The sequence below is a fragment of the Hippopotamus amphibius genome, chromosome 6 (genome assembly GCF_030028045.1).
Source record: "Hippopotamus amphibius kiboko isolate mHipAmp2 chromosome 6, mHipAmp2.hap2, whole genome shotgun sequence".
NCBI classification, from domain to species: Eukaryota; Metazoa; Chordata; class Mammalia; order Artiodactyla; family Hippopotamidae; genus Hippopotamus; species Hippopotamus amphibius.
The window spans coordinates 59,346,731-59,358,930 of NC_080191.1; positions in this window are offsets into that span (position 1 = coordinate 59,346,731).

Below are 12,200 nucleotides of genomic sequence, written 5' to 3' on the forward strand. Positions count from 1 at the left end.
GCCTAGTGACCACCCACTGGCCCCTTCCCCTGAGCGCACCTGTGACATTTCGCGCATTAAGGTCACGCACCTCGGGCTCTTACTATCAGCAAATTTGGCCGAATCAACGATTTGAAAACGGGTCCCTTACCTCGGGATCCTGACTTTTATGAAGGGAAAACATGGAGCAAATAAAAGTCAACCAGTGCTGGCCCGGCCCTGTTATTCGCGTGGCGCCTCGCACCTGCCTCCACTTCAGCATTCACCGCACGGAGCTGAGATGATGTGTTCACCCATCCACCTCCCCAGGGCCGGAAGATTCCTAGAGAGTGGATGCCAACGCTAGTTCTTTGTATCTGCCCCAGCCCCCCAGAGCATACCATAGGCGCTGAATAAATGTTTTCTTGAATAAGTGCATAGTGGAGGTAATAGTAAAGTGCGGCAAAACACAGAGGAAAGAACAATTAATTTTGACTAAGGAAGGGGGCCAGAGAAGTCTTCCAGAAAGAGCAGGCATTTGTGCTGGACTCTGAAGACCAACCACAGATGACAGGAAAGACCATTCTATGACGAGAGAGCACCACCAGCACGGAAGGGATGTGGATCTGAACTGGGGAATTTGGGAGCATAGAAAAGGGAGCACCACGGCTAGAGCTGGAAGGCAGGGAATGCCTCACTGTAGAGGGAACAGCAAGCACGAACATTTTATTTAAGGGATCTAGACTAGGGACACGTAAATGTAAAATAAAATAAGAAGTATGGATATACAGAGAGGGAGGGAGGGAAGGAAGGAAAATAAGCAAAGCAGTTTATATGAGCATTTCAGAAAAATTGTATGAAAACGAAAAGAAATGCCAAGGAAAACCCCTGGCTTGAGGGTCTAGGAAAAAAGAAAGAAAAAAATTTTTAAATAGCATTTGAAGGGGGTCCCTATGGAAGAGGGAGAGGAAGGTTTTGATTAAAGATCTTTGACCATTACAGTGTTTCTCATAAGTGAAGGCACGGATTGGTTAAGAAAAATAGGAAAAGCTATTAGATATCACTATTCAAAAAGAAATGGAACTCACAACAACAAGAAAACAATGATACATTGAAAACAAGATAAATGTTGTTTATCATTTATCTTGTAAATCATTAGGGAATTCTAACTAAATTGTGGCACAATATTATGCAGCCATTAAAATGAAATATATTTATTGGAAAGATGTTCACAGCACATTGTTATGTGAAGAAGTTATAAGTCAGCACCTCTGGAAGGACATATCTAAAATGTTAGCAGGGTTGCCTCTAGATGTTTTGATTATTAGTCATTTTTCACTCTCTTCAGACCTGTAAGCATTGTCTGAATCTTAACAATAAGAAATTATTACCTTTTTAATTAGAAAATAAACACATGATTAAAGTTTTAATCTTTTAAAAATATAAATGGCTTTGGAGCTTCCCTGGTGGTGCAGTGGTTAAGAATCTGCCTGCCAATGCAGGGGACACAGGTTTGATCCCTGGCAAGGAAGATCCCACATGCTGCGGAGCAACTAAACCTGTGTGCCAGGACTACTGAGTCTGTGCTCTAGAGCCTGAGAGCTACAACTAGTGAGCCCACGTACCACAACTACTGAAGCCTGAGAGACTAGAGCTCATGCTCTGCAACAAGAGCAGCTACCGGAATGAGAAACTCGTGCACCACAACGAAGAGTAGCCCCTGCTCACCACAACTAGAGAAAGCCCGCATGCAGCAATGCGCAGGCAGCAATGAAGACCCAATGCAGCCAAAAATAAAATAAGTAAATAAATAAATAATAAAATAAATATTTAAATAAAGTTTAATATATATATATATGTATATGGCTTTTTCCTTGTGAAACTAAAGTGACATCCATGGCATTGGAAATCCTCATCGCAGTCTTTGGAGTCAGGCTGACCTGAATGCTGTACAAGGCACCTTTTTTCCTCTGTGCCATCAGACTCAAGCCACTTCAAGCCTTTTCTGGGCCTTGAACTGTGAAGTGAAGTTAATAATAGTATCTCCCTAATAGGGTTATAGGGAGGACTGAAAATAATATCTGTAAAGCATTTAGCACTGTGCCTGGCCCCCAGGAGGTGCTCAGCGAGTGGAAGCGTTCATGAAAGGATAAAGAGGACAGCTTAAGAAAATATTTTTCTTCTCAGATGCTCTCTCTGCCTACAAATATTCCTCTTTTTCCTCCCAGATGGTAAGACTGTACTTCCTCATCCATTTGAAGTTAGGAGTGGCCATGTGACAGACTCTGGCCAACAAAATGAACAGAAGGAACATGTGTCACCAGTGAGCACTTTGCCATGTTCTCTTCTTCCATCTGCCATGACAACCAGTAACTCCCGAATTCCACAGTGAGGGGAAGCAGAGCCTCCAGCCCCCTCCATAGACACGGAGCATGAGTGAGGATAAACCTTTGTTGTCAGCCACTGAGATTTGAGGGAGTTTGTCACAAAGCCTAGTTTAACTCATGCTGGCTGACACAGCCACTGACTTGTTTTGTGACCTTGGGAAAGTTAGCTAACCTCTCTAGTTATACATTTCTTCCTCTCTAAAGTGTAGATATTAATATTCCCACTCCATAGGTTGGTGGAGGAAACGAGCTAATGTGTAAAGGACTTGGCTCCTGTGCCTGGCACCTGGGAAGTACACATGAAATGATAGGGACTACTATAATCCCACCTCATCTGCATCTGTGAAATGGGAGCAGGCGTCTGTGCCGAGGGGATCAGTTGATGCTTGCGTGTTGTCTTTCTACCGTTGGATGTGCTCTTTCTGCAGTCATACAAATAAAGATATGCATAAATAAGAGATAGAATCGATGTAGGTGAGAAAACTCACTCAGATGTTATTGATAATCTCCTTTCCATCCTTGGAAGAAATGCCAAATGGTAAGTCCTAGTAGAGTCGGCAGCCACATGGCCACTAAGTCATGTCTCCCCCGTGACAGTCAAGAGAGTCTTCCAGGGGTTAAGAACATGGAACGTTTCCCTCAGGGTCACACATAGAGAGTCACTAACGTGAATGTGATTTAGAGGAGTGGCTGTAAGCATAGTGACCCACCCCCACCTCCACCCCCAGTTTCTTACCCTCTCGGAGTCTTAAAAACACAATGGTCTCTAATGCAAGAGAGAAAAAAAAAGTTGTGTGTCTGGATTGTTCTAATGCTCTGCGTGCTTCCCAGCTTAGATTGGGGAGTGAGGAGAGCATGTGGCTGTAAAAAATATTTGCTCTACAGAGCATAGAAAAGCTTTGTTTCCATTGCTACACAATCAGGAAGGCTCATGATTTGGACAGAAAATGAACAGTCCTCTGAGGGTGTTTGGGCACGAGGCCAGACACCTCAGAGGATGCAGAAGGAATGTGAAGAGTGGCTCTTCTCCCCAGGGGAGCTCAGCAGGGGGTCTTGTAGCACCTTCCCAGTCTGGAAAAGGATGTAAGTCCAATGAAATTCTCAGGCAACACAATGGAGCCTCTATTACCTGGATTTCAGTTACTCAAGGCTAATATTGAATGAGGCACTCAGAAAACCTCTTCACTCGCTCTAGGAAAGAGTAGTGTGTCACAATAGAGTAATGAGTAATGAAGAGTCCTGTCTTTCCATTTGCAGGGTGCTTTATGTTTAACCAAGTGGTTCCCCATACATTTACTCATTCCGTCCTTACAATGAAAGGATCAGCCAAACAATAGGCAAAGTTGCCCCTATTGTACCTCTACTTGACCAACTGAAAAGCAGTGTCTTTCCGGACTTTAAGTATTTCACCTACATGCAAGGCAGAGCAGAAGTGGAGGCAAGGCAGAGAGTTAGTTCCGGGACTTGGTAGCCCACCTGAAAAGAATATCATCGAGCAGTCGGCACAAAACTTAACTGTAATACAGGCCTGCAGTTTCTATGTCCATCACAACCTACAAGCAGCCACCTCTCCATTTCCAAAGACATTACACTGACCCATTCATTCATGGCCACACCCTTGGATTGCTTCCTGCCTCCTAGTTCTGCAAACGCCCTCCCATCCTAGGTATTGATGCCCAACTAATCTTCCTAAGCATCACTTTCATCACATCACTTGCTTCTCACAGAAGTCTCCAGTGCCTAAGTACAAGCTCCTAGACCCATAAGTGTAGGTCCTCTGTAGGCTGGGCCCACCCTACTGAGTCATTAGTTTAGTCAGAGGTCCATTCATAAGTTGCTTCCACTCTGGCTAGAATGCCCTTCCTTCTCTTTGCCACAAATCAAAATTCTACACACAAGGCTGGGAGATGTCATATCCTCTGTGAAAATGTCATTAGCACCTCTGGTTGACAAAAGTTTTTCCACATCCCTGAATTTCAGTAGGTTTTCTACAGTTCAGCACAGTCATCTTCAAAGTAGGTACACTTACTCCTCTGGGGCTGAGTAAGGCTTTCCAAAAGAGCATGTGGGCAAGAATATTTTGGAGGAAAGCAGCATACAGATCTTAAATTCAGTATCTGCTTTTTATTAAATATCCCTTCCCCTCTTTTTGCAACAGCCCTTCCCTCACTTTACAAAAAGACAGGTGCCCCTCTCACTCTTCCCGATCTTTCTAGGGTACATTGCTCTGGAGTTTAATGCCCCTCCCAGGCACCAAATAAAGGAAAAAATGAAAATGTTGGTGTTGTTAAGTGTAGGAGAGGTGAATGGCTCTAGGAACTGTGTATCAGTGTGTTAGCATTGCTGTAACAAAGTAACGCAAACAAGTGGCAAAGAGAAACAAATGTATTGCCTTGAAGTTCTGGAGGCTAGAAGTGCAAAATCTCAGTGGGGACTGGGTTCCTTCCTTCTGAGGGCTGTGAAAGAGGGTTCTGTTCCAGGGATTTCTACTTGGCTGGGGAATGGCTGGCTTCTCCCAGTGTCTTTACATCCTCCTCCCTCTGTGTGTGTCTCTCTCCGTGTCCAAATTCCCCCTTTTTATAAGGACACCAGTTAGTGGATTAGGATCCACTCATGACCTCATCTTAACTAATTATATCTGCAGCAACATTATTCCAAACACAGTCACATTTGGAGGTACAGTGGTTGGGATTTCAACATATGAACTTTGGTGGGTACACAACTCAACCCATAAGAGACTAAATAACAAATCCTTTGCAAGTCAGGTGGTTTTCAATACTTTGCTTTTGACAAAACTGAAGGAAAAAATAGTGAAGTCATCAGGTCATTAAAACTATCACTTAATAATGGATTACCTTGTGATTTGGGACAAATAAGTCAGGGGTTTCAAAAATTGAAGACATTTTTATAACAAAGCTCCATTCCCATCTCTTTTTAAGAACAAGGATTTTTCATCTCTAAAAAATGAAAAGTAGAATGGATGCTAAACACTTTGTCATTCTAACAATAAGTAATATTTATCCATACTACCTATAATGTTTGAAAAAAGGACAGCATCATCTATCTTATTGAGAAGTGCAAACTTCCAATAAAACTTTACTTTTCATGTTAGCATTTATCAGAATGTTCTATTCGTTTAGGTTGTTTTGATCAATTGTGTAATATTAGTAATTGTAATGATAACTCAATCCAGAAGTCACTTAGACCCTATGGTTACAAGAATTTTAAAGTGCATAAATTTTAACTTTTATACAAATGTTCGATAGATGAAAGTATGATGTGATACTCAGTAAAAGATGTTCAATCATAAACATATTACATTAGCATAAAATTTTGAAGGGAAAGTAGAATGGAAATAAAATTTCAAACATAAAAGTCATGGCAGAAGAGGAGGCAAGGCAGGGAGTTATATATAATTTTTGCTTGCTAAAGATGAGCTTGTTTGTGTATTTCTTAAATGGATGACGGTGGATAACAAACTATTACAGGATTTAGATTCGATTTGGGTACATTTAAAACAGTGATGTAACCATTTTATTCTGAAATGTCAGTATTTACAATATGCTACAATTTATATTCTTGGCACCTGTTTAAATTTATGATAAAATTATAAATATCAGTTTTTGAATGTATAAAGAAGAGCATAGTTTTCCAAACTATTGTAGGTTCCTTGAGCAAAACCTTTAAAGATTAACTCTTTACACAATGCCAAATTTTGTATTGTTCTTTAGGTGTCATAGGGGATATTCAGAATGTGTTCTGCTGTAGCTCACTGTTAATCCAGGGATATTAACTGAGTTTGGGTCTTAACCTAGTATTGTCACCATTTCCATCTGCATATGGAATGATGGAATTGGATGCATGCTGGCAATCTTGGAGTCCTTTCTGAGAGACAGCATGGCAGCATGAAAAGTGCATGGTCTTCAAACCACAAAGAGATACCACTTTACACCCATTAGGATGGCTATTATCAGAGAGAGAGAAAAAAAAAGAGAGGGAGGGAGGAAAATGAAAGGGAAAGAAAGGAAAGAAAAAAAGTGAAAGGAAGGGAAAGGAAAGTGTTGACAAGGATGTGGAGAAATTAGAACTCTTATGCAGTGCTGTTGAGAGTGTAAAATGGTGCAACCGCTGTGGAAAACAGTATGGCAATTCCTCAAAAAATTAAACATAGAAATACCATATGATCTAGCAATCCCACTTCTGGGTAAATACCCAAAAGAATTGAAAGCAGGGATTCAAACAGATATTTGTGTACCAGTGTTCCTAGCGTTATTCTTAATAGACAGCAAGTGGGGCAACACGCACACCTATCAACAGAAGAACAGACAGAAGGTGGTTGATACATACAAAGGAGTGTTTTCAGGCTGAAAAAAGAAGGAAATTCTGACACGTTATGACACGGATGAACTTTGAAATCACTATGCTAAGTAAAATAAGCCAGTCACAAAATGACAAATATTGTGTGATTCCACTTATATGAGGTACTTGGAACAGTCAAATTCACAGAGACAGAAAGTAGAAGGGTGGTTTCCAGGGGCTGGAGAGAGAGAAAAGTGGGGAATAATTGTTTAATATTGACATTATTATATCAATTATAATGCGTGTTATAGTACATTATTGTTTCATGGGTACAGAGGTTCAGGTTTGCAAGATGGAAAGAGTTCTAGAGATGGATGGGGGTGATGTTTATATAATGTTAATGTACTTTAATGCCACTGAACTTTACAATTCAAAATGACTAAAATGATCAGTTTTATGTCATGTATATTTTACCACATTTTTTAAAAGTACATGTTCTCTGGACTCAGGGGAACCTAAGTTCAAATCCAACATCTGCTAGGTGTGTGACTTTGAACAAGTTTCTTAAACTCCCTGAGTCTCAGAAAGGACATAAAAATGCCCAAGTTGGAGGACTGTTATGAGAATTAAAACACATACAGATCTATAGTGACACTGAGGTGGGCCACAGAGCTCCCCTCTTCAGGACTGAGGTGTCATTGCCCCAGATGCTGGGGGGGTGGGGGGCGACGACTGGTGGCCCACAGATGCAAACCTCCTCAAGCATTGCCCCCAAAACAGAGGTGCCTCACCCGAAGTCTGTAACCCCTCTCAGGAGACAGCAACTGATGCCCCCTTACAAGGTCCAGCCCTTTGCCTCGATTTGGGAACACTCTGAAGAGTCACTCCAACCCCACAGCTTCCAGCAGGATCTGCTGAGGTTTTTGCTGAGTGATCACATGTTCTGCCTCTACCCAGTCCCGCTCCTCTCACCTTCTTACAGTGGTAGGACAGTAAGTCTCCTGCCTGCAGAGCTCCATCTCAGGGTCTGTTTCCAGGTAATACTCCTCTCCCCCAAATTTGCTGAGAGCTTCCCATCATCCTTAGAATGAAACCTGAAATGCTTCTCATTTGCCTGTCTCTCCTGCTGCTTCTCCCTCACCCCATCCCAGCCACACTGGGCCTTGAATGTACATGCCACATGCATCTCTCACATGTGCCTGTACACTTGCTGTTCTCTCTGCCTGGGACACCTGTCCTCCTAGCTAGCATAGCTCAGTCTGCCCCTCTAGGTCATATCTTCAGAGACGCCTACCCTAAAACATCCCCTCCATGCACCTGAATCCCTTTCCATCCCTTTATCCTGCTTTGCTGTTCTTCATAGCATTTGCTATAATGTGAAATGGTATTACATATTCACTTGCTCATAAGCATTAGAATGTAGGTTCCCCAAAGGCAGGGCCCTCCTCCCCCTTCAGGCTGAGGTGTTCCCAGCAACCAGGATGCTCGGCACATAATAGGCACTTTGTGGAAAGCATTCATGAATTAGAGAGAATGTACACTGAACACATAACTTAATGCACAGCACAAGTCAGGGGCTCAACAGATGGTGCCTATTATTATTTTATTACATTTCTTCTCTGTTCAACTCAGACAGTGAATGTCAGATAGGGTCCTTCTTTTGCATACCTTTTTATAGTGCTAAGCACAAAATCACTCAATAAATAAATACTTTTTAAGTGGACTGGACTTGTTCTAAAGCCAATAGTAAGGGGGAACTGAGATTATTTTTGTCCAGGCTGGCTGGCTGGCTCTACTTCGTTTGAATGGCCAAGATTCTAGCACATCATGTCAGGTCTTTATTAAAATTAATTATAATCATACTCCATCCATCGCTTCCAAGGGAGAGAAGAAAGCAGCTTCCCACAAAAGTCATCCTGGCCACTCTGGAGGCAGAGGGTTACTATGTGACATCTCTTTACTCTAATCATCAAATATTGTACATATTATCAGATAATCTTCTAGAAACCACAAAAAAAGCACTAATAGGTAGGATCTCTGCCCCCAAATCACTTAAAACCCAAACTTGTCAGAGTAGAAAAGAGGAGAGAGGCCCCATTATTTTCCCCCTGGTCCCTACCCTGTCCCCGTCACCCTCAGCATTGCCCCCTCCCCTGTGCTCTGCTCCCCTCGGGGTCTGACGGGACGTGCTGCCTGGCACGCCTACCTGTTTGCCCCCAACCCCCGTGTTCTCATCTGCATAATGCCAGTGGTTTTATGGACTGTGTGGCATACCGTGTCTCCTGCTTTGCCATATTCAGGGAGCCGCGAATACTTACGTACAGTTTAAACGCCCTGTTTCCTTGCTCTACGGTTATCGTGTATCTCTGTACAGCGAAACCAGCCTTCAGAATGCTGTGTAGAAGTTGGTGATAATTCTTGCCTCTTCTCCCCCTTTTTGCAGATGAAAAGGAAGAAAGGTAAGCCATGTCTTCACCACTAGGAGTGCACACAAAGGAGGGCTGCCTGCCAGGCACGGTGTTAGGGGAATTCAATTCATTTTGTAATTTAATCCCCAGCACAACATTCTGAGGTAGGTGGTGTTATCCTCCATTTACAGATGAAGAAAGAGGTTAGAGAGATTAAGTAATGTAAGTTGGGTCACCCAGATAGTAAGTAATAAACCAGGATTTGAGCTAAGCTTTCTCTGATTCCAAAGTCTCTTCTAAGACTATGCTAGAATGCTGTGCACCCTTGGGCTGGTTACCTCTTTGGGCCCAAGCTTGGTTATCCTCCTTAATAGCTCCTCCTCTAACCTGGATACTATTTTTTTAAAAAAAACTCTAAAAAGTTGCCCAAATGAATTAAAAATGTTATAAAGCTACAACACTTATAAAGTTAAAACAGAATGGTAAGCAGAGAAACAGTAGAGTTCAGAAATGAACTCAGGTATGATACAGGGAGCATTTCAAATCATTTCAAATGGAAGAAAAAAGGATTATTCTATAAATGGTATTGGGAAACCTGGTTAGCAAAACAATTAGTAGGTGCCGAATAAGTGACTGTAATTTGTACATTGTGCAATTATGATATAACACGTATTGTTCCGCTCAAGCATGACTGCTGAGACAAGAGATTCGGGATAACTTTTCGAGCTCTGGACTTTTTAAGTCTCTGGTCTATACAGCACTCTGATCTTAATCCCTCACACCATCTCCCATAATACTTTCAATTTACAAAGTGTTTTCACTACCCTATTCTTTCAGGGTAGGTGCTATTATTCCCACTTTCTATATAAAGACACTGAGGCTCAGAGAGGTTAAGTTCACAGCTGGCATGGCATGTGAAATTTAAACACTTACTGATTCCTTGTGTCACTGTCTTACTATCAGACTCAATATATAGTCTCTCCCTCACATTCACACCCACATAATTTAAACGATGAAAAAACAAATAACATCACTACATTAACACAATAACTGTTAATTTCTCTGGATTCCTGATCAGTCATTGTCCATAACACACATATTTAACATAATTGCAATTATAGTTTAATTACAAGTTAGTGGCCCGTTTTTCCACTTAACATTGTATCCTAAGTCACCAATGCTGTTTACAGTTTTGCAGCAAATGACTGATGTACATCTTGACTATCTCTTACACACTCCTCTTCTTTAAACCCATCCATGTAAATCTCCATTTCTAATCCAATTGCTCTTAAATGAATTTCTTTCACAGGAGTGAGCGCGTGCCGTTGTTTTCCTCAGACAGGCAGCCATTTATCTCCCTTCCCTCGAGGAGAAGTCCCGTTTCTTTTCCCAGTCCGTGGCTAACTCTACATGTACAGTGTGTTTGGTTTCCTCTGCTTTCATAGTTTCTCTCCAGGAACACTTCTTCTGCAGACTCTTGCCTGGGTGTACGCAGCGGAAGGGGGCGTCTGTTGCCTTCTCGGAGCCGATGACCTGTTAAGGATTCCTGTTAAGGATTCCTTCCCCACTCCTTTTATAACCTGTGGCATCCCAATTTAGCTTCCTCGGGACAGTCATCACTAAAACCATGAATCACCCCCATGGTTTCCTCCCTGGCCAGGGGGAGATTTCAAACTGAACATTTTCATCACCGTTATGTATACAGTATGATTCATGGAGAACAGACTCTGCTTAGAGTATTAAATAAGTCATTGTTTTCAATCATCCACGCTGGTTGTTTAAAGAGAGACACATTTCCCATACTTAATGTTCTATTCCCCGTTTCAGGAGATGAAAATGGCCTCATGGAAACACACTCTGACCTGACTGGTCTCTGTTTAAAAACAAGTATATAAAGAGAGACATGGGGGAAGAAAATACATTTTTTGGTCAGTGCCTGTCCTAAATATTCCATAAGGTCAAGTTCAGTCTATTTAAAATAAGGAGTTATGAAGTCTTAAAAAAGCACTAAAATAAGCTGTCAGCAAACACCTGGGGAACGTCTGTGCATGAGTCTATTAGATCTCAAAAGGACGTACGCAGTCTTTGCCCTCAAGGGGCTGATTCTCTACACCCGCTTGTCTGGCAGACACACACACACACTGGCAAAATCTGCCAAAAGAGACTGAGATAATAAGAGGGTTGAAATATTTTTGCAAAAGGTTGATTTAGATCAGGATTACAACTGTGAAATACTTCTACGTAGTTAAAATGGAGGTTGTTAAGCTACAGAAGAAGAAGAATAGTAATAACTGGGAAAGATGCTATTATGATTTGGTTTTGCTTTCAGACAGCTAATTGTAAAACACTTCTGCAAGAGGAAGAGGAAGAATTGGGGTTTTTTTCTTTCCTAAGAACATCTGCTATCTATCAACAAAGGTGACTATTTTCTTTTTCACCATTAAGGAGCCTTTCCTGGGGAAAGAAGCTCTAATTCCATGTTGGGAGCAAAGAAAGAAAATTTGTGATTTAGTACATCCCAGATTGATTGTAACTTTTCATGACTCAGCGAAGATGTGTTGGGAACGTCCAAAAATATTTGAATGTTATGCCTTTGTGAGGCATGAACATTGCCGATAGCTGAAAGTTATGGTAGCTGTGATTCAACAGGGGAACAGCAGCCTCTACCTGAGAAAAATGTAGTGCTCTAGTAACAAGCCAAAGTGCTGGCATTGTCGGTAGCTGTGATTTCACTTTATTGATTGTCTCCTGTGAAACATGAGGCTCTTTATTTGAGTCATTTGTATAGGTGTCATATCAGGTTAATTGCAAAGCAATTGGATTTAATAATAACATAACTGTGTATCCATGTATATCGATTCCTAGAATCGTGAGATGTGAATTGTGCTTGATGGTGAGGTCGTGTGATCCGTTGTGATGGGATGAGCCAGTCCCAGGCTGATCGTGTAAATTTAAGCTGCCCAGAGTGAGCTTTAACTTATATGCCAGTTTGGATTGTTACTGAAAATATTTTATAGGTCTGGAACACGATTGGTTATAAATGGGATGCCCTTGAACTTGAATTGTTTTAAAAAGCACAGCTTTATGTTGAGTCAACGGCATGCTGTTAAGATTGGTACCAACATAAACACAGAGAATGAAGGTTTTC